Source organism: Felis catus, chromosome B3 (genome assembly GCF_018350175.1).
Source record: "Felis catus isolate Fca126 chromosome B3, F.catus_Fca126_mat1.0, whole genome shotgun sequence".
In the NCBI taxonomy this organism is placed as follows: domain Eukaryota; kingdom Metazoa; phylum Chordata; class Mammalia; order Carnivora; family Felidae; genus Felis; species Felis catus.
Window position 1 is genome coordinate 24798812 of NC_058373.1, and position 23208 is coordinate 24822019.

Genomic DNA, 23208 nt, shown 5'->3' on the forward strand with positions numbered 1-23208 from the left:
TGAATCTGAAAGGTCACATGTCTGCCAGTACACCAAAAGATCCATGACTCAAGTGAAGATGTTTCCTGTGATGGTTGGTAAAGGGAGGATGAGAGAAGGCAGAGACCCAGACTTCCAAGGCTGCCTGGGTAAGAGAAAGGAAAAGAGTCTTAGGGACCAGAGAGGAGGGAATGCCCCATCAAGAAAAATACAAAGCTGAAAGTAGTGCCCTAATTTTGACTCATACATTCATTTACAACCACCCAAGTAGAAATACAGAGAAGGTGTTTATCTATCCCTGCTTTTTCCTTCCTATTATAATACAAGTCCTAGAGAAAGTAGAGCTTAAAAGAAGGGTCAAAGTTCAATAATTATATGGGAAGTTCAAGCCCAGGGCAGTGAGGATGAGGAAAATGGATGGTGAAGATGTCTTGTGACAAGACACCACACTTCTTGAAACAGATCATGAAACTTGTTAAATTATGTAAATAAAAGAATTATTTCTATTTTTAAAAAAGACAGTGTACTTCTCAGCATCCTCCTTTATTAGCCTGTGGACCTTATCCAAAGGATTGTGGGATGGACCCACACTGTAGAGAAGACTGTTGGAGAACTGTACTAAACTCCACCCATCTCCAGTTCCCTTTGTCAAGTCTCACCCCACAGGGACCTAACTTCTCATTATTAGTATGTCTGTCACCTAGTCCTCCAAGTCTGCATGGGCACCCCTTGAAGTCTAGGGCTGGGTGCTCTTGAGCAAGTAGAGAAAGAGGTGATGAGGATATCTGAGCTAACATCCAGGGGTAGGTCTCAACCTACTGCTATTGTGGATTTTATTCCTATGAAATTCTCTGTGTGTTTTCTACACAAGACAAAAAAAAAAATGTGTCCTTCAATATGCATGATGAATATGGATGCACAAAATTCTCCGTAAGATACTAGCAAATCAAATTCAACAACATATAAAAACAATTATCCACCATGATCAAGTGGGATTCATTCCTGGGATGCAGGTCTGGTTCAAAATTCACAAATCAATCAATATGGTACATCACATTAATAAAAGAAAATAAAAGAACCATATGATCCTGTCAATCGACTCAGAAAAAGCATTTGACAAAATTCAGCATCTTTCTTATTAAAAACCTGCAAGAAAGTCGGGATAGAAGGAACACACTTCAACATCATAGAAGCCATTTTTGAAAAGCCCACAGCTAATATCATCCTCAATGGGGAAAAACTGAGAGCTTCTTCCCTGTGATCAGGAACACGACAGGGATGTCCACTCTCACCGCTATTGTTTAACATAGTTTTGGAAGTTCTATCATCGGCAATCAGAAAACAAAACAAAATCAAAGGCATCAAAATTGGCAAAGATGAAGTCAAGCTTTCACTTTTGCAGACGACATGATACTATACATAGAAAACCTGACAGACTCCAAAAGTCTGCTAGAACTGATACATGAATTCAGCAAAGTTGCAGGATACAAAATTAATGTAAAAAAATCAGTTGCATTCTTATACACTAATAATGAAGCATCAGAAAGACAAATAAAGAAATTGATCCCATTCACAATTGCACCAAGAATCATAAAATACCTAGGAATAAACCTAACCAAATATGTAAAAGATCTGTATGCTGAAAACTATAGATAGCTTATGAAGCAAATTGAAGAAGATACAAAGAAATGGAAAAACATTCCATGCTCATGGATTGGAAGAATAAATATTATTAAAATGTCAATACTACCCAAAGCTATCTACACATTTAATGCAATCCCAATCGAAATTGCACCAGGATTCTTCTCGAAGCTAGAACAAGCAATCCTAAAATTTGTATGGAACCACAAAAGACCCCAAATAGCCAAAGTTACAGTGAAGAAGACCAAAGCAGGGAGCATCACAATCCCAGACTGTAGCCTCTACTACAAAACTGTAATCATCAAGACAGCATGGTATTGGCACAAAAACACATAGACCAATGAAATAGGATAGAAATTCCAGAATTGGACCCACAAAAGTATGGCCAACTAATCTTTGACAAAGCAGGAAAGAATATCCAATGGAAAAAAGTCTCTTTAACAAATGGTGGAGAACTGGACAGCAACACGCAGAAGAATGAAACTTGACCACTTTCTTACACCATTCACAAAGATAAATTCAAAATGGATAAAGGACCTGAATGTGCGACAGGAAACCATCAAAACCCTAGAGGATAAAGCAGGAAAAACCTCTGTGACCTCAGCCGCAGCAATTTCTTACTTGACACATTCCCAAAGGCAAGGGAATTAAAAACAAAAATGAACTATTGGGACCTCATGAAGATAAAAAGCTTCTGCACTGCAAAGGAAACAATCAACAAAACTAAAAGGCAACTCATGGAATGGGAAAAGATATTTGCCAATGACATATTAGACAAAGGGCTAGTATCCAAAATCCTTAAAGAACTCACCAAACTCCACTCCTAAAAACAATCCAGTGAAGAAATGGGCAGAACGCATGAATAGACACTTCCCTATAGAAGACATCCAGATGGCCAACAGGCATATTGAAAAGATGCTCAACGTCAGTCTTCATCAGGGAAATACAAATCAAAACCACACTGAGATATCACCTCACACCAGTCAGAGTGGCTAAAATGAACAAATCAGGAGACTATAGGTGCTGGAGAGGATGTGGAGAAATGGGAACCCTCTTGCACTGTTGGTGGGAATGCAAACTGGTGCAGCCACTCTGGAAAACAGTGTGGAGGTTCCTCAAAAAATTAAAAATAGATCTGCCCTATGACCCAGCAATAGCACTGCTAGGAATTTACCCAAGTGATACAGGAGTGCTGAGGCATAGGGGCACTTGTACCCCAATGTTTATAGCAGCACTTTCAACAATAGCCAAATTATGGAAAGAGCCTAAATGTCCATCAACTGATGGATGGATAAAAAATTGTGGTTTATATACACAATGGAATACTACGTGGCAATGAGAAAGACTGAAATATGGCCTTTTGTAGCAAGGTGGATGGAACTGGAGCATGTTATGCTTAAGTGAAATAAGCCATACAGAGAAAGACAGATACCATATGTTTTCACTCTTATGTGGACCCTGAGAAACTTAACAGAAGACTATGGGATAGTGGGAGGAAAAAAAAAAGTTAGGGAGAGAGCCAAACTATAAGAGACTCTTAAAAACAGAATATACTGAGGGTTGATGGGGGGTGGGAGGGAGGGGAAGGTGGGTGATGGGCATTGAGGAGGTCACCTGTTGGAAGGAGAATTGGGTGTTGTATGGAAACCAATTTGACAATAAATTTCATATTAAAAAAAAAGCATGTGGCCTTCACTGTCCTCGATTTCCATAAGCTTTAATAGGGACTTATTTATTTAACACTTTCAATCACCAAATGTGAGTACTTAGAAGTTGCACCCATCATCTGCAGCAAAAAAAAAAAAAAAAAAAAAAAAAAAGATAACAAATGAGTTTCCTCTTCCCTGTGGGATTCTGTCTTTTTTTAAGTTTCTTCTAGTTTCTAGAAGTTTCTCTCATATTCTTTCGTCTCTGCATACTAGAAGTGCTGAAGAATGTATCTATTTGCCTATGCCTCAAAAATGATCTCTAATATAACACCTTTTTCTAAAAAACAATTGACCTTGTATTTTCTTATTTTTCATTTTTATTTTCCCATAACACCATAAGTAATACTCAAATGGTTTAATTGCAAGGCATATTTGTGAAGGGTTGTGTATTGCACAGGCTTCTCTGGCTTCTTCTTGTACAGGAAATCAAGATCAGTCAACTCTAGCCCAGCCCACAAGCCCTCCACATACTTCATTGGCCTGGCTTCCTAACTGTGTCCACTACTCCCCTCCCCTGCAGCTCAGCACCCCTGCCCTTCATGGGGCACCCAGACACACCTCATGCTTCCTGATTCATGTTCTGTCTGCCTCTGCCTTCTCTCCCCACCACCCTTTCTACTCCTAGGGAAATTCTTCTCACCCAACTCTAAACTGCCCCAGATTACCAGGTACACTGGGCAGACTCTGGATTTTGGAGGCTCGTGAAGCGGTTTCAAGTCCAGGTCCCATCAATGTATGTTCCTGTGTAAGAACCTACCTCTCTGCACCCTAGTTCCCTCATCACATGGAAATCATAATGCCATCCTCTTTGCATGGGTAACAATTTTTCATATATTTATGCACATACTATATCATCTTTTGTTCTATACTCTCTCCAAAGATGTTTGTATTCCAAATGGCTTTGAGATATAGAAATAGTGTCTCCCTCTGTGGCAGAGGACAGGTTTGCTTCCTGAACAAGATAATAAGGGTACTGTTGTAATTTGAACAAGTTTGTTAGCAAACCCCTGGTAGGACTGGAAGGGGGGGTCCTAAGCTCAGAGCTCCTTTTCTATGACACAGACCCAAAGTGTGTGTGCAGCATCCTTCTGGGCCCATCTCTGTATCACTCCCATGGAACTTTGCGGGCAAGGGCAATGAAGTCTTTTGTCTCAGACCTAGAAGTCGTGTGTCTTCCAGTTTCCATGAACAGTGGCAGACTAACTAGTTAGCTTACAAAAAGGGTAAATCCTCAGACACTTCACCATCCTTAACACCTTTCCTCTGGCTGAGGGAGATTTCCTACTGCCCGACAATACCATAGAACCTCCAGGAGCTGCTTTCTGGAACTCCTAACTTAAATACACACATGCTTCTATTAAAGTATCAGTCACAGCCATCTCTATATCCAGGGATAGTGCCTGGTTCACTATGGATAAGTTAATGTACCTCAAAGATTGCTCAGCTATTAAAATCTACTGCTACCCTGCATCTTCTCTTGCCATCATTTCTTCTCTGTTAAAAACACGACGTTTAAAAAGTGCATAAACATGTATGCATTCATCATTTGCCTCGAAATGTAGCCTCTATTTTAGTCAGGGCCAAATGCTGACACAGGGTTCTTCTCTGGACTTAATTCATCTTATTCACTTGGGATGGGGTTGGGAGGTTATGAACCTTCTGAAATGACATGAAAGTTGTGTGTATATGTATATTTTCCTAGGGACAGGGATTATTGCTTTTATTGGAATCATAAATGTATCTGTGCTAAAGCCCCTGAGGTGAATACAATAGATGTTAGCCATAAGTAAGCAGGGCTTTATTGCACTTTCCTGGAGGCTATGCTGAAAGTGAGCTAGGTGTTATATCCTCCAAGCCTCATCATGGGGAGACTATGAAATGAAAAAAAAAAAAAAAAAAAAGAGAGGCCTGACTGTTGAGAGGGGCAGCAACAGAGAAGATCAAATAAGAGAGGAAAGACACCCCCAGACCAGAGCAATTGCCAATCAAGATGAGATATGGGGACTCTACTAAAATAGCTATTTAAAAAAACTTTTTTTTAACATTAAGTATTCTTCTAATGTAAGTTGTAAGACAATATGGTATGACCCAGTGTCTTAATCTGCTCTGGCTATCATAACAAAATAGCATACCTTGGGTAGTTTAAATGATAAATATTTATTTTCTTGCAGATTTGGGGACTGCAAGTCCAACATCAGGGTGCCAGTATGGTAGGTTCCTGGTGAGGACTCTCTTCCTAAATTGCAGAGGGCTGTCTTCTTGCTCTGTCCTCACATGACAATGGGGTGGTGGAGAAGACAAAGACCAAGCTCTTTGGTGTCTCACCCTTTGAAGGTGCTAATCCCACTCATGAGGGCTCTACCTAATGATTTCCAAAGTCCCCCCTCCAAATACCATTCCACTGGGGATTAGGGCTTCAAAATATGGATTGGGAGGCACAATTCAGTCCATAACAACTAGAAAAGTTAAAAACACACATACATGGGGCGCCTGGGTGGCGCAGTCGGTTAAGCGTCCGACTTCAGCCAGGTCACGATCTCGCGCTCCGTGAGTTCGAGTCCTGCGTCAGGCTCTGGGCTGATGGCTCGGAGCCTGGAGCCTGTTTCCGATTCTGTGTCTCCCTCTCTCTCTGCCCCTCCCCCGTTCATGCTCTGTCTCTCTCTGTCCCAAAAATAAATTTAAAAAAAACGTTGAAAAAAAATTAAAAAACACACACACACACACACACACATACACTGCTACCTTGCAAATGCTAACCCTATATATGCCTTTGAGAAATGCCTGTGCATATGACCCAGGATAGGTACTAGAATTCTCACAGCAGCACTGCTACCCACAATCTCCAACTGCCAAGACCCAAAAATCCAACAACAGTAGAATGGGTAGATGCAATGAGATGCATTCACATAAGGGACACTGTATGTCAGAGAAAATTAACAAACCATGTCTTAAGGCATTAGCCCAGATGAATCTGACCAACAAGATCAGGTGAAAGAACTGGCTGCAGAGGATGCACAATGAGATCTGGTTTATAAAGAGTTCAAAAATGGACAAAACTGAACATTACATTATCTGGGAATATGCACATATCAGGCATGCCTACCAAGAAAGCCAAGGGAATAAGCAGCAAATTTCAGAGTGCTTGTTGTGGGGGAAGGGGAAGGAGGTAGTCAAAGGAGGACACTTGGTGCAGGGGCCAATAGTACTAGTGATGTTTTCTGTCATAAGCATGAAGTTTGGTGACACAGCCATTTATTTCATCATTATTTTTTAAAACTGTATATATGATGATATATGTATTGTCTTAGTCCATCTGAGATTTTATAACAAAATACCACAGACTAGGTGGTATATAAACAACAGAAATTTACTTCTCATAGTTCTGGAACCTTGAAGTCCAAGATCAGGATGCCAGCATGCTCGGGTTCTGGAGAAAACATTCTTTCAGCTGCAGACTACCAACTTTTTACTGTGTTCCTCACATGGTAGAAGAGGCTAGGGAGCTCTGTGATGTCTCTTTTATAAGAACACTAACTCTATTCATGAGAACTCCACCCTTGTGATCTAATCATTTTCCAAAGGCCCTACCTCCCAATATCACAGAGGAGGTTGGGATTTCAACATTTCAAACTATAGCATGTGTATAATATATATCTCATAGATACCATAGATATCATATATGTGCCATAACACACTTTTGTATGTGTAAGTCAAATTACTTAGGGTGCCACTTACCTTGAAGGTGAGCATTTATTTCTGCTCAGCTGCCAGTAGCAGCAGCAGCAGCGAGGGTACCTCAGCTCACACACCCTGGCCTTTGACCTGGGTGATGTCCTAAGGAGCCAGGGGGTACCATATCCCCTAAAAGAAGTCACTCATAAGAGCTGCTTTGGTCCCACCGCCCAGACTCAGCATGCAAGGTGTGAAGAAGGCTCCTACCTGCAGGCACACCTAACACTGTGCATGTTGTTGCTGATCCCCAGGTGAGAAGGAGCCCTAGGCCTGCTGAAGCAGTCTGAAAACTGCCTAAGAAGTTGCTAAAGCTTGGCATGTTGGTATACCAGGGGATAGTGATGAATGAGCTCAAGGATTCAAAACTTTGAGAGGAGATCACTTAAGACCTGCATTCTGTGCTCTGCCACCAAGTCTTCCCGTGTGATTTTGTTTTATAAGGACTGAAGTGTCAACATTCAGCATGTCTATATACCCAAAGGCTATATACCCAGGCTCGAGGTCATTGTTGTCCATGTCAGTGGCAATGCACCTGGCATCAATGCATGCTTTTCTAATTCATGCCTAGCATTCTCAGGAAGTAGATCTGGCCACAGGTGGACTCCAAAATAAAGCCAGCTCTTGAAGAACAGCTCCTCATTGACACTATCCAACCTTTCAGAGGGTAGATTCCCTCATAATATGCCTCTGAAATGTCCAAGATTGCTCTTGAGTAGGGCTCTGTGGAGTCATTGGCAATACAAGGTTATGGTATGTACAGTTTAGAGAAGTATTACAGGTGATAAATGTTGCAAGCCCTCAGAATATAAATATAAATTTGTTTCAGAGGCTAAGAAATAAGACTGCTCAGACTTTCCCAGTGGATTTCTGCAGTCATATGGGGTCAGTGTCCTGAGGGAGAATTTCAGGTAATTTCATTTTACATATACTTTTCCAGATTTTTTTGACCCACCAGTGTTCCAGCCATTTACCATATATGGTGTAGCTTTATGGGATTTTTCTTTCTTTCTTTTTTCTCTTTCTTTCTTTCTTTTCCCTTTCCTTCCTTCCTTCCTTCCTTCCTTCCTTCCTTCCTTCCTTCCTTCCTTCCTTCCTTCCTTCACATTTAAATCCAAGTTGGTTAACATATAGTGTAATAATAATTTCAGGAATAGAATTTAGTGACTCATCACTTACATACAATATCCAGTGCTCATCCCAACAAGTGTCCCCCTTTAGCCCTTCCCACCTCCACCTCCCTGCAAACAATACCCCTCCAGCAGCCCTGTTTGTTCTCTGTATTTAAGAGTCTTCAGGGGAACCTGGGTAGCTCAGTCGGTTAAGTGTCTGACTTCAGCTCAGGTCATGATCTCACAGTTCGTGAGTTCAAGCCCTGCATTGGGCTCTGTGCTGACAGCTCAGAGCCTGGAGTCTGCTTTGGACTCTGTGTCTCCCTCTCTCTCTGTCCCTCCACTGCACATCCTCTGTCTCTCTCTCTCTCTCAAAAATAAATAAACATTAAAAAAAAGTCTCTTCTGGTTTGTCTCCCTCTCTGTTTTTATATTATTTTTGCTTCCCTTACCTTATGCTCATCAGTTTTTTATCTTAAATTCCACATGTGACTGAAATCATATGATACTTGTCTTTCTCTGACTGACTTATTTCACTTAGCATAATACCCTCTAGTTCCATCCACCTTGTTGCAAATAGCAAGATTTAATTCTTTTTGATCGCTGAGTAATATCCCATTGTGTATATATGTCACATCTTCTTTACCCATTCATAAGTCGATGGACATTTGGGCTCTTTCCATACTTTAGCTATTGTTGATAGTGTTGTTATAAACATCAGGGTGCATGTGCACCTTTGAATCAGCATTTTTGTATCCTTTGGATAAATACCTAGTAATGCAATTGCTGGGTCATATAGTAGTTCTATTTTTATTTTTTTGAGAAACATCCATACTGTTTTCTGGAGTGGCTGCACCAGTTTGCATTCCCACCAGCAATGTAAAAGAGTTCCTCTTTCTTCACATCCTTGCCAACATCTGTCGTTGCCTAGGTTGTTAATTTTAGCCATTCTGGCAGGTGTGAGGTGGTATCTCATTGTGGTTTTGGTCTGTATTTCCCTGATGATGAATGATGTTGAGAATTTTTTCATTTGTTTGTTAGCCATCTGGATGTCGTCTTTGGAAAAGTGTCTATTCATGTCTTTTGCCCATTTCTTAAATGGATTATTTGTTTTTTTGGGTGTTGAGTTTGATAAGTTCTTTATAGATTTTGGACATGAACTCTTTATCTGATGTCATTTGCAAATATCTTCTCTCATTCTGTTGGTTGCCTTTTAGTTTTTCTGATTGTTTCCTTCACTGTGCAGAAGATTTTTATCTTGATGAAGTCCCAGTAGTTCATTTTTGCTTTTGTTTCCCTTACCTCTGGAGACATATCAAGTAAGAAGTTGCTGTGGTAGAGGTCAAAGAGATTGTTGCCTGTTTTCTTCTCTAGGATTTTGATGGTTTCCTGTCACACATTTAGGTCTTTTGTACATTTTGAGTTTATTTTTGTGTATGGTGTAAGAAATTGGTTCAGAATCATTCTTATGCATATTGCTGTCCAGCTTTCCCAGCACCATTTGCTGAACAGACTGTCTTTTTTCCATTGGATAGTCTTTCCTGCTTTGTCAAAGATTGGTTGGCTATACATTTGTGGGTCCATTTCTGGGTTCTTTATTCTGTTTCATTGATCTATGTGTCCATTCTTGTGCCAGTACCATACTGTCTTGATGATTACAGTTTGTAATATGACTTTAAGTCTGGAATTGTGTTGCATCCAGCTTTGGTTTTCTTTTTCAGGATTACTTTAGTTATTTGGGGTCTTAACTAGTTCCATAAAAATTTTAGGATTGTGTGTTTTAGCTCTGTGAAGAATGATGGTGTTATTTTTTTGGGGGGGGTTATTGAATTGATTTCTTTTCCTTAAATATTTATTTATTATCTATCTATATATCTATCTTTAATTTAATTTAATTTATCTATCTATCTAATCTATCTATCTATCTATCTATCTATCTATCATCTATCATCTATCATCTGTCTTTAATTTACATCCAAGTTAGTTAGCATATAGTGCAATAATGATTTTAGGAACAGATTCCAGTGATTCATCCCCTATGTATAACACCCAGTGCTCATTCAAAAAAAAAAAAAAAGTCTTCCTTAATTCCCCTTACACATTTAGCCCATCCTCCCACCCACAGCCCCTCCAGCAACCCTCAGTTTGTTCTTTGTATTTAAGAGTCTCTTATTTTTTGTCCCTCTCCCTGTTTTTATTTTTATTTTTTTCCTTCCTTTCCCTTATGTTCATATGTTTTGTATCTTAAATTCCACATATGAGTGAAGTCATATGATACCTGTCTTTCTCTGACTGACTTATTTTGCTTAGCATAATACACTCTAGTTCCATCCACCTTGTTGCAAATGGCAAGATTTCATTCTTTTTGATTGCCAAGTAATACTCCATTGTATATATATAACACATCTTCTTGATCCATTCATCTGCCGATGGACATTTGGGCTTTTTCCATACTTTGGCTGTTGTCAATAGTGCTGCTATTGGGGTGCATGTGTTCCTTCGAAACAGCACTCCTTGTGTTACTTTGATAGGGATTGCTTTATGAGATATTTTTTGTCTGTCTCTCTCTGTTTTCATGTTTTTCCACCCCTCTTTAAAAAAAAAGTGGGGCACCTAGGTGGCTCAGTCAGTTAAGCATCCAACTCTTGATTTTGGTTCAGGTCATGATATCATGGTTTGTAAGATTGAGCCCCAAGTCAGGCTTTGCACTGACGGTGTGGAGCCTGCTTGGGATTCTCTCTCTTCCTCTATGCATCTCCTGTGTTCTCTGTCTCTCGTTCAAAGTAAATAAATTAAAAAAAAGAAAAGGTATACTAGGAGTCTAAATTTTTGTTTCTAGACCTGATTATGCTATTTGCAACGTCTTGTGACTACAGGCAAGACACTTAATCTCTTTGAACTTCAGTCTTTCCTCTGTAAAATCAAAGCACTGGTGTATACAATTCTAATACTCTTTGTGTTAAGTCAATGACTGTGTGGGAAATGTGGGTGCCAAATGATTTCTGTCTTTCTGGAATACCAGTATGTCATGAATACAAACATTATCTAAGATTCTGAGAGACAAGTGCCAACTGAATTTAGTAAACCAGGAAAAATGAGTTAAATGGCATTTAATTCTAACATGAGAATTTCCAGGAACTTAACTGTGCTGAGGCATTGATAATTTCACCCATGCCCACTCCATTCCCTGGGGTAATATCTCTACCTTACACCTTACACAAAAGGTAAAAAAAAAAAAAATGAAAAGACACAAACTGAGATAAAATATTTAAAATACACATATTTGACAAAGCAGTTATATCCAGAATATATAACTACTACAACTCAATAATAGACAAAAAACCTAATTTCTCTTTTTGCAAATGGAAAAACTTGAATCAACAGTATACAAAAGAGACTAAACAAATGACCAGTGAATATAAAAATAAGTAGTCAATATCACTTTATCTATAATATGTCAATTAAACCTCAATGAAGTACTACTTCACACTCACTAGAATAGCTAAAAGTAAAAAGACTGACATCTTTCAAAGTTAACAAGGATTTGGAGCATCCTGAAAACAGATTCTTCTGGTAGGTGTGTGAAATGGTGCAACCACTTTGAAAAACAGTTCCATACTTTATTAAAAAGTTAAATATACACCTACCTATGACTCAGCAGTTTCACTTCCAGGTATTGATTCAAAAGAAGTAAAAAATATACATTCGCAGTTACAGTTGCAAATAAATATTTACAGCAATGTTATTCTGTAATGGCCACAAACTGGAAAAATCTTAAATATTCATCAGTGGGAGAAAATCAGTAAACACATTGTGACACAGTCATGCAATGGAATACAAATCAGCAATAAAAATAGAATTACTGATACAGGGGCGCATGTGTGGCTCAGTTGGTTGAGCTCCTGACTCTTGATTTCCACTCAGGTCATGATCTCATGGTTCGTGAGTTCAAGCTCCACGTCAGGTTTGGTGCTGACAGTGCAGAGCCTGTTTGGGATTCTCTCCCTGCCTCTCCCCTGATCACTTGCGCTCTCTCTATCTCTCTTTCTCTCTCTCAAGAAAATAAATAAACATTAAAAAAAGAATTACTGATACACATTAACAAGGATGAGAAGAAGCCAGACATCAAATAGTAAATATGATATAATTCCAGAGTTCAAGAACAGATGAAACTAATCTACAGGGCAGAAATCAGATCAGTAATAGGGGTGGAGAGTGGAATTGAAATGGACAAGCCAGGACCTTTTGTGTTGCTGGATATGTCCTCTGTCTTGATTAGACTGGTTACATGGTTTTAAAAAATATACATAATATATAAATATATAAATGATATATATTTTAAAAATGAATGAAGCATTTAAAATCTGTGTATTTCATTGTATGAAAATTATATCTTAGTAAAATAAAAGTTGGGGGTGACAATTTAGCTCCTCCCTGATTCCATGGACAGCAACAGGACTTGCATCTCTGCTCCAGGACCAGCAGGGAGACAAGGGGGCAAGACCCTCAGCAATTTGGCTAGGAAGGGCAGCCACGGCCAAGGAAGTTTAAAAAGAGCATTCCACTGGGGCACCTCGGTGGCTCAGTTGGTTAAGCGTCTGACTTTGGCTCAAGTCATGATCTCATGCTTCATGGGTTTGAGCCTTGCGTCAGGCTCCGTGCTGACAGCTCAGAGCCTGGAGCCTGCTTCATGGATTCTGTCTCCCTCTCTCTCTGCCCCTCCCCACTCACATTCTGTCTGTCTGTCTCTCTCTCTCTCCCTCTCTCTCTCACACACACACAAATAAATAAAATGTTAAAAAATAATAATAAAAAAAAAAGGCATTCCACTAACCTCTTGTTCTATTGTCATAGCCAAGCCAGGGGGGTGAGCTAGTTTTCACTCTAGGTGAAACTTCCTAGTGACTTCTCCAACTGAGAACTAGACTTCCAGTTAGAAGCCAGAACCCAGGAATTACAACTCAGCTGCCAGAAGCAGAGGAAGTATTAGAGTGGATGGAGTGCAAGCTCTAAAGCCAGGCTACCCTTGCTCCCACTTTGAGCCTCAGCTGACTAGATACTGCCTCCTATCCCCTTCTTCACTACACTGTGGAGGGGGAGCCCTCACCTTCAAGGGCTGGTGTATGGCCCATGAATGTCAACTACTCTATCTTGGGCACCGTTCTGGCTTCCAGGAAACAAAAAGGAATAAAATATATTTCATTACCTCTTAGAGCTGTCAGGTTCGTATGTCACAATAGCCTTGAAAGTTTTTAGAATGAGCTTATGGTGAAGAAAATAATTGTATGTTCATCGTGTTTTCTCCTCCCAATAGATCCATTATATAAATCCAGATCTTTATATGTTGAATTTGTTTAAAAGTAGAAACAATCCATTTAGTGGAGTCTTAGATTGCTGATTTCTGGAAGTAATTTAGGAAGGCTTCAGAAGTCGGTCAGCAAAATTGGATGGAATAAAAAACTTTGAGAAGATGATTCAAGATGGTGCTTACGAGGGAATCCTTTTGCACTTGGCAAGTTCTTTGTGTGCTGATGGTCTAAAGACACTGATCTTGGGGAAGTTACATCTGAGAAGAGGTCACACTCAGGAAATATTTCATGCAATTGAATATGATACAATACAAAGTGAAAAGTACCATATTAGGTGTGCACAAGGAATTATGGGAGCATGAGGAAGGGCACAACTGTCCCTCAAAGGGAGTTGTGGAACCTCAAAGGGAGACGACATGTAAAGGATGAGAGGCACTTTGAAAAAGGGGAAGAGGATGAGACTAACATGCCTTCCAGACACATGGAACCGAGACTGAGACACATGAATGATTCATTGACAAAGATACTTTCCTGAACCAAACCCTAGTCAGGAAACTCTGAGCTCTTTTTCAACAAGTTTCCATCCTTGGGCATGTCCGTAAGAGCCCAATTTTAGTATGAACTAAGTTTAGCTGGAATCTTCTGCCAACAACTTCTGATATCTGATCACCCTCAATATGTGACCAAATTCCTCACCCTTGCCATCCCCCAGGTGATGTCTGATCACTCTGGCCTGCCTTCAACAAGGATCCTGTGAGGTCAGTTTGGCAAGAGTCTCTTTTTACCCCTGCTGTTATTTCCTCTTAGAAACTTATACATAATGACCTCCACCAGGATGCTTGGCTATAGATGCCCACTTGCCCATGCTGTATTCCGAAGTGAGTATCGTTCTATACTGAGGTCTCATTTCCCCTATTGCAATAATTCCTGAGTAAAATCTGTTTTTACCCCTTTAATTTCTTTTCAGCTCCAGTGTGTCTTTGACATTGTCTGTCAGACAGGTTAGGCTATGCCAAGTAACAAACAATGCTAAGATTTCAAGGGCTAAAAACAAGGTTTATTATCACTCATGTTAATGTTCATTTTTACTGACAGAAGGTTCTGCTGCATGATGTGTCCCCCATGGTCTCAGGATGACACCTCAGTCTCTAGCATTGTGGTCACCATCCTTAAGGAGAAGAACATGATGCCTCACATACTGCTCTTAAAGGGCTTCTTTGCATGAGTGACTCATGTCCCTTTCACCCACATTTCATTGTCCAAAGCAGTCACATAGTCATACCTATCTTCAAAGGAGTGGGGTTATGCAGTGCCACCATATAGTCAGGAGGAGAAACCCTGAAGTTTACTGACACTTTATATATGTTTTATGTAGCAAGGAGGACTCAAAACTGATGAAGGTGAAATTATGAAGAGGCTTGTTGGCCACAATAAAAAGTTTGGACTCTGAGCTACAGAATGCTTCTTTTGAGTCGGAAAAAGACATGAGGCATTTTGGGTTTCAGAAAGATAATTCTGGTGGTGATGTGGAGAAGGTCTTGGTGACAGCAGACAGAGTAAGAAGTTACTTTATTAATTGTGGGGCTAAGCAGAAGTGGAGAAGTAATATGAATTTGAGAAATATCTCTAAGGTAAAAGTAATGGAATTTGGTGAAAGACTTGCCTGTGAGTTGAGAGAGAGAGGACTCCAGGATAGTGTGGAGTTTAAGGTGGGAATTGAAGTGGTTGATTTCATGACTTAGATCAACAGTAGAGCAGAGATGAGTAGGTTTTGGAGGAGATTAGCACAATCTGGTACATTTTGGGTTTAAAATGTCTGGCAGCATCAGGGATATCATGCCTCTTCTGACATCATGTCCAGATCAAGCAACAGAATGAGAGTTACCTACTTTAGAAGGATGCCAAAGTGTTGTCAGTAGATGAGAAGCCCCAGCAAGAGGGTACAGAATGAGAGAAAACTCAGGAAGGAAGATGGAAGAGAGGGGGAGACAGAGTGGAAGATCAGGGGCAGGGACCTGACAGGATGCTGAGCGGAACAAGGCTTCTAAGAAATAGGGTTCAGTCAACCCTGGCAATTCTGAGGAGGCAGGAAAGATGAACCTGAAAAGGAGACATCCATTTGGACAGTTAGGGATTATTTAGTATACTTATGAGAGCAATTTCAGTCTGGAAATGGGGTAAGACATTGCCAAAGTTTGAAGATTCCTCAAAGAACTTTGTACATGTTCTTTTCTCTCCTCAGAAATTCCCTTGTTTCCTTATTCTTCAAAACCAGCTCAGGGATAAACTCTCTCTAAAATTTTCTTCAATGTTCTTCTCCCTAGGACACTCCCACCATCCCCTTTCCCTCAGCTAGTTTCTTCTGGGGACTTGCATACATCATCTGCATCAGGCACTTTTACACTGCTCTGGAACTATTTCTTTATGTCTGGTTCCTGTGCTGGGCCATGAATAGGGGATGTGTTGTATTCGTCTTTGCAAACTTAGTATCTCATAGGAAAATTTTAGAAATTAAATTTTAGCAATTTAATGTAATGAAGAGAAAGAGGTAAGCATCATTTTGTTCTCTATAGTTAGGAGTTTGTTCCTTGGTTTGTTTCTCTCTCTCTCTCTCTCTCTCTCTCTCTCTCTCTCTCTTTTTTCCTTTGCTCATTTATTTCTTAAAATCCACATACAAAGAGATAATATGGTATTTGTCTTTCTCTGACTGACTTATTTCACTTAGCATTATACTCTCTAGCTCTATCCATGTTGCAAATGGTAGGATTTAATTATTTTTAATGGCTGAATATTATTCCATTATATATATGTATATACATATGTATATATATACACATATGTATATATACACACATATATATATGTATACACACACACATACACACACACACATATATATATATATATATATATAATTTGTAAATAATGCTGTAATTAACATAGGGTGTGCATGTATCCCTTTGAATTAGTGTTTTCATATTTGGCAAATACCCAAAAGTGTGATTACTGAATTGTAGGGTAGTTCTATTTTTAATTTTTTGAGGAATCTCCATACTGTTTCCCACAGAGGATGCACCAGTTTGCAGCCTAAAAACAGTGCAGAAGTGTTTTTTTTCTCCATATCACTGCCAACATTTGTTGTTTCTTGTATTTTTTTATTTTAGCCATTTCTGACAAGTGTGAGGTGATATCTCATTTTAGTTTTGATTTGCATTTCCTTGATGATCAGTGATGTTAAGCATGTTTTAAGGTATGTGTTGGCCACCTGGATGTCTTCTTTTGAGAAATGTCTTCTTTGAAGAAATGTATTCGTGTCTTCTGCCCATTTTTAATTGGAATTATTTGGTTCTGGGGTATTGAGTTGTATCAGTTCTTTATCTATTTTGAAGACTAACCCTTTATTGGATATGTCATTTGCAAATATCTTCTCCCATTCCATAGGTTGACTTTTAGTCTGTCAATTGTTTCCTTTGTTGTTCAGAAGCCTTTTATTTTAATATAGTCCCAATAGTTTATTTTTTTCTTTTATTTGCCTTGCCTCAGGAGACATAACTAGAGAAATGGTGCTACAGCTGATGTCATAAAAAATTACTGCTTGTGTTTTCATCAAGGATTTTTATTGTTTCTGGTTTCACATTTAAGTCTTTAATCCATTTTAAGTTTATTTTTGTGTATGGTGAAAGAAAGTGTTACCAGAGGGGAGGTGGGTGGAAGGATGGTTAAAATAGGTGGTGGAGATTAAAGAGTACACTTACCATGATGAAAAAAATTGGTATAAAATAGTTAACTCTTGATGATCAACGAAGGATTATCAATTTTCATGATTAGGCCTTATATTCCAAACCAGTACCAGTAATGAATAGACCTTTGTTGTACAGATTAATAAACTGATTAAGACATGTAAAGTAAATGACAGTGATGCAATTCATAAATAAAAAAATATGCAGCAATTTAACATAACAGTATAAAAGACCAAAAACACAGAGGAGGAGAAGTACAAAGTACATGGTCATCATCCAGCCCATGGAATAAATGAGCTAGTTACTGAAAGGCATGAGAAGGGTCTGGGAAAGGCCAGAGCCTGGAGTTCTTCCTTTACATTGTTTACAGATTGTGGGAGAAAATGTATGGCAGAGGCAGTGTCCAGAAATATATGATGATATTTCTGGACAGCAGTTAATTTCAGGGATGCAAAATAACTTAGGTCCTGAAAGACAAGAAAATAGGGCAAAGGAAAGCCCTTAGGAAAGTTAGTATTTGAAGTTCAAGCAGGTAGTTAGTGTCTAAGATATCTGTATAGTAAGGGGATTCTAACTCTTGGACTGTGATTCAGGTGCAGGAATTCATTCTCTAAGAGGGAAGTGTAGAGTTTTGTACCTAGCAGATCATGAACAGGCACTCACAACACTTCTGCCCATCAAAATTACCTGGGAGAACTTTAAAATACCTAGATAGATGGAACACATCCCCAGACTGATTAAATTGTGGTTTAATTAATTGTTCTGGGGGGACCTGAACATTAGTTTTTTTCTTTGTTTTTGTTTTTTTGTTTGCTTGTGCTTTGGTTTTGGTTTGGGGTGTTTGTTTGTTTTTTTGTTTTTGCTGTTGGTAGTTTTTTGTTTTGGTTTTAGTTTATTTGGTATCGTGGTTTAAGTTCCTGGATTGTGAGATACTGCTTTACAGTGCATACAGAGCACTTGGAAATGCATATTGTTATTCAGTAAGCTTAAGGTAGGGTCTATGATTCTGCATTTATATCAAGCTCCCAGGTGCTGCTGGTTCACACACCACGTTTAGGGTTACAAGGTTCTACCTTTATGATACTAAGAGTTAGAGGGGAGGAAGTCTCCTTATTAGGACCAGCAAGGTAATTCAGAGGAGCTCATATTTCAGAATTATGGTAAAGGAGTGGAAAGGGATATAACTTAGACTTAGGTTAACCATCTATCTGTCCTAGGGAAAATTTTAAAGTCAAGCTTCACATTAGCATTTCTCATTGTTTAAAAAAAATCTTGATCCCTATATGGCATTTGACTCACTCCTCATAGTTTCCACAAACACTAGTACCTTGTCAAGCTTTATTTTTTGAAGTTTGCATTATGACTTGATAATTTTTTTTGCAAACTATACATATTTTCTTGAATATATTAATATTCTGTCTCTTGCCATCCAGCTTCTTATGCTTTGTACCACAAGAACACAATTTGTTTTCTATTTCCTATTTTTATTCTTTTTTAGAAAGAGAGAGAGAGAAAACATGAGCAGGGGAGGGGCAGAGAGAGAGAAAGAGAAAGAGAGGGAGAAAGAATCTTAAGCAGGTTTCACATTCAGAACAAAGCCCGATGCAGGACTCAGTCTCATGACCCTGAGATCATGACCTGAGCCCAAATCAAGAATCGGATGCATAACCAACTGAGCCACCCAAGCACTCCTGTTTCCTATTTCTTTAAAAAATACCAAGCAGCCCTCTTGGTGCGTCAGTCTCATAATCTGAAAAATGCTTGAACATTATATGACAAGATTTTACTACACATCATGTTGGAAATACAAAATTTTAAGTCATTTTAGTAATGGTAGTTATCAGATCCATTTCATTTTTTTAATATGAAATTTATTGTCAAATTGGTTTCCATACAACACCCAGTATTCATCCCAACAGGTGCCCTCCTCAATGCCCATCACCCACTTTCCCCTCCCTCCCACCCCCATAAACCCTCAGTTTATTCTCAGTTTTTAAGAGTCTCTTACAAAAGAATCATACCATTCATCTATTTTTTTTAAATCACATTAATGAATAATTAATAAAAAATATGATATAATGAATGATTTATAAAGAAGTATAATAATTAAAAATTCGAGAGTAAGTTGTCAAAAAATAAAATTTACTTTTTTGGACATTGCTGCAATGTTTTTTAGGGAATCCACTAGGATCATAACATGCTCATAAAATGTGCACTATCATCACGTTGATCATAGACACTTTTTCAGTACACTACATGAGTAATGGATTTCTAAATTCTTGTATTTGAATAAACATTCATTAAAATATATAAATTAAGAGATTGTATTAGGCATATTGGAAAGCTGTACCAACTCTTTTAATCCACCTACTTGCTCTTTAGAGTTAACTGAGCAAAACAATAATTTATTAAACCTCCTGTGTTGCAAGTCTGTTTACATTAATTTCTGTAATATTTTTTGCACATAAAAAAGAGAGAAAGAGGCAAGAAGTGGTTGAGGGGCATTCACCATTTTTGTAAATGGAGGAAGGGGAAGAGCATATTTACAGGCAGAAGAGAGGTCAATAAAGAGAAATTTAACATAAAAAGAAAAAAACTAAGGTACTAGACACAAGATGGGGCATGAATCCAGGGAAAAAAAAAATTTTAGTTGCAAAGTAATAGGGACACACTTATTAGGGACGTAATGGAAGACAAAAAGAGCAGGAAAAGTAAGGGCTAAATCCACTTCTAGTTAAAGATGACCAGTTAACACATCTCAGCTCCCTCCTGAACCCCAGTCAAATTATAGTGAAGGAATAAAAAATGTATAGAGCCATAAGGACAAGGAGAGAAAGGACTGATTTAGTGGCTGACCAGAGTGGTTAATGAATGTTCAGAGGAAAGTGAGAAGTCAGAAGCCAGAAGCGAGAGGAAGTTGCCACTGGGAAATGCAACAAGCCAAGTCTCCAGCAGGCATTGAGAGGTTGGGGTGCCAGGGAACTCAGAAGACTGGGAGGCATGCAATGACTACAGAACGCACATCCCCTCCATCCCTCAATAATAGATCCAGGAATCTGTGGACTCCGGGAAAGTGAGAGGGGTCAATGAAATGGTGTAAAAATAGAACAAATGGATGGTAGTGCCCATGGCAGATGTTACCTCACAGAGCTCCAATCCATATTCACCACCTCAAGCTATAGACTGGCTCTTCATTTCTATATAAACTTAACAGCCCTAACTAATCACCTATAGCTTCTATAATTTGGGGGTCCCCCCCAGACAATTGAGTCCCAAGCTTAAGAGGAACCTTGTTACCTCCAGTTATGTGTCCAGTCCTTTACTTTTAAATAAGTACAAAGAATCATCAAACACTTGAGAAAGTCTCTCATATGAAAGTTAGAGCTCAAAGCAAAGACAGAAAAGCATAATATCCTCAAAGACATAGTCCATCTAAGAAAAAAATAACAGGCTATCACAAAAAGTAAGAGTGAGGAAAAAGAAAGCGTTTTTAGAAATAAATAGAATGGGGTGCCTGGGTGGCTCAGTTGGTTAAGTGTCCGACTCTGGCTCAGGTCATGATCTCATGGTTTGTGAGTTTGAGCCCCACGTTGGGCTCTGTGCTGACAGCTCGGAGCCTGGAGATTGCTTCAGATGCTGTTACAGAACCAGGCTGGAACACTGGTGGAAAAACCAAGCGGCACTCAGAGATCTTGGTGGACCGGAGATTTATTTAACACCAGCGGGCTCAGAGGAGACTGTTTCTTCAAAGATATGAGCGCCGAATGCAAGTGGGGAGGGTAATTTATAGTCATCAGCTTTCATATCTGTGGGGGTTTTGCACGCACAGCAAAGGAAGAAGAACCCAGAGGAGGGGTCTCTAAGCTAAAGACCAGAGTTTGTTTTATCCCCACCAGCCATCTTTGGCGTATTTTGTCCACTTCTCCAACAACGCTATGTCTCCCTCTGTCTCTGCCCCTCCCCGGCTCATGATCTGTCTCTTCCTGTCTCTTAAAAATGAATAAACATTAAAAAAAATTTAAAGAAATAAAAAGTATGATAGGTAAAGTCAATAAAATCCTAGAAATTATTTATAGGTTTAGAAAGACAAAGATGAAAATAGGAGAGAAAAGAGAAGAAAGCCAGAGTATAAATGCACAAAGTAAAATACCTAAAAGGAAGTGAGAAAAAGGAAGAGAAGAATTTCAATAAAAGAAGAATCAATAGAATCTTATCAAAGATAGCCTCAAACTTCTGAACAGCAACATCAAAAGCTGGAAACCAATGGGGCAGTGCCTTCAAAATTTCAAGGGAAAATATTTCCAATCTTGAATTTCATGTTCAAACTATCAATTATCAGTGAGAATAAAAGCATGTGCAGAATAAAACAATTTACCTTCCGTACATCTTTGCTAGGAAAACTAGTGGGAAGAATCCACCTCAAATGTGTTACAGCAAATACTTGCCGCCCAGGAAGAGACAAGCCACACGCACTCAGGGGAATCAGGAAAACACTATTTATTATGCACCAGTGCCAGCCCAGCAGAGTCACCACTATAGGCTGAGCACTGAACGTTGGCATCAGCCTCCCTTAATGGCTGGGATGGTAGGGGGTTGAGAGACAAAACAAAAAGGGGAGGGGGCACTTACCAGTGGTGCTCTCTGGGCCATTGGTGGAGGCAGGCAGCAAGCAAGGTTACAAAAGCCAAAAGTTTGAAAGGGGAGTTTCCAGCCTCGGACATCTGGCTGGCCCCTTTTATCTTGTTTTGTCTAGCTTTTCGTCTCAAATGGAATAAATAAAAAAGAAATAGACACTTGACCCAGCAAAAGGAAAACAATGCAGGAGGGAGACAAAGGAAGCCCTCTGGGACATGATGCCCTCTAAGGAAGGAGGGCAGCCTTGCTGCCTGCAACTGCAGATGCTCTGGAAGACTTGCCTCTAGGGAACAAAATGAAACTGGTAACGTGGTCTAAGGGGAAACAGACTGTTTGGAAAAACAAAACCAAACAACAAGCCATGACTCGTGATGTTTACCAATTCCTATAACATAAAATATCCTATTATGCTGATGTTAAGCTCTCAACAACTTAACACTCTGCTTACAAAATTCCTGAATATTTAACAATTAACTCTCCCCAGCTAGTAGAAGCTGAGGTCAGCACACCAATGATTAATAAATCACCTATGTGTTTGACTATGTGGAAAATAGCACTCAGAGACATTTCACTGTCCTGTAGGATGATAGGACAGGATGGACTTGGGCCAGAGCTATACAAATGAGATAAGGTAAAAAAAACAAGAAATTATTAATTCCAAGAAAATATTTTTAAAAACAAATATAAGAATAAGTGTAATTAGCTGGGTAGCACATTGGCCTTGGTATTAAAAATAGGATGTAAACAATGAAAAGTGATTTCACAAAAATGGCAATAGATTGGAAGAATGGGGAAGGGAAGGTAAAAGGTGTTTAAATGATAACTACTCATTTCATACCAAACAGGCAGTGGATAATGCTTAAAGGAAAAAATTGATAGAGAGCGGTATAAGCATTTTCACTTGAAATTTAGAAGATAAAATGTTCAAAGTGGTCACCTTCCTGGAATCCAACCCTGGAGTAAGGAGGAAGGTGTTGGGGACTGTCTTGTTAAAATCTGTTTTTAGCACTCTGGCTTTTTAATTCATAAACATGTATTCCTTAGGTAGATATTGTTATGGAAACTGGTCTGGATCATCCGGCAGAAGCACCAAGTGGCGCTTGGAGATCTTGGAAGCAGGATTATTTTACACTGGTGGGCTCAGAGGAGATCATTCTCCAGATGTCTGAGCTCAGAGCATCAACAGAGGGGACAATTTATAGTCTGCTACTTCCGCATTCCCCGTTAGTAGTAATTTGGTGCAAGCAGCAAGCAGGGTAGGAAGAAGAACCCAGAAGGGGAGGCTTCAGGCAGGGACTGGAATTCCCCTATCAGTCCTGTAAGCCATCTTATGACAGATTTTTCCCTATAATTA

At 39.2% G+C, this 23208-nt stretch overlaps 1 long non-coding RNA gene across 1 annotated transcript in view; it reads right to left on the reverse strand.

Annotated features, from left to right (window-relative positions):
• Positions 1-22272, reverse strand: part of LOC123385841 — a 29247-nt gene extending 6975 nt beyond the window's left edge. The window contains exon 1 of the long non-coding RNA XR_006598979.1: positions 21849-22272. This is a non-coding gene — a long non-coding RNA (uncharacterized LOC123385841). The remainder of the gene's footprint in view (positions 1-21848) is intronic.
• Between the last annotated feature and the right edge of the window lie 936 nt (positions 22273-23208).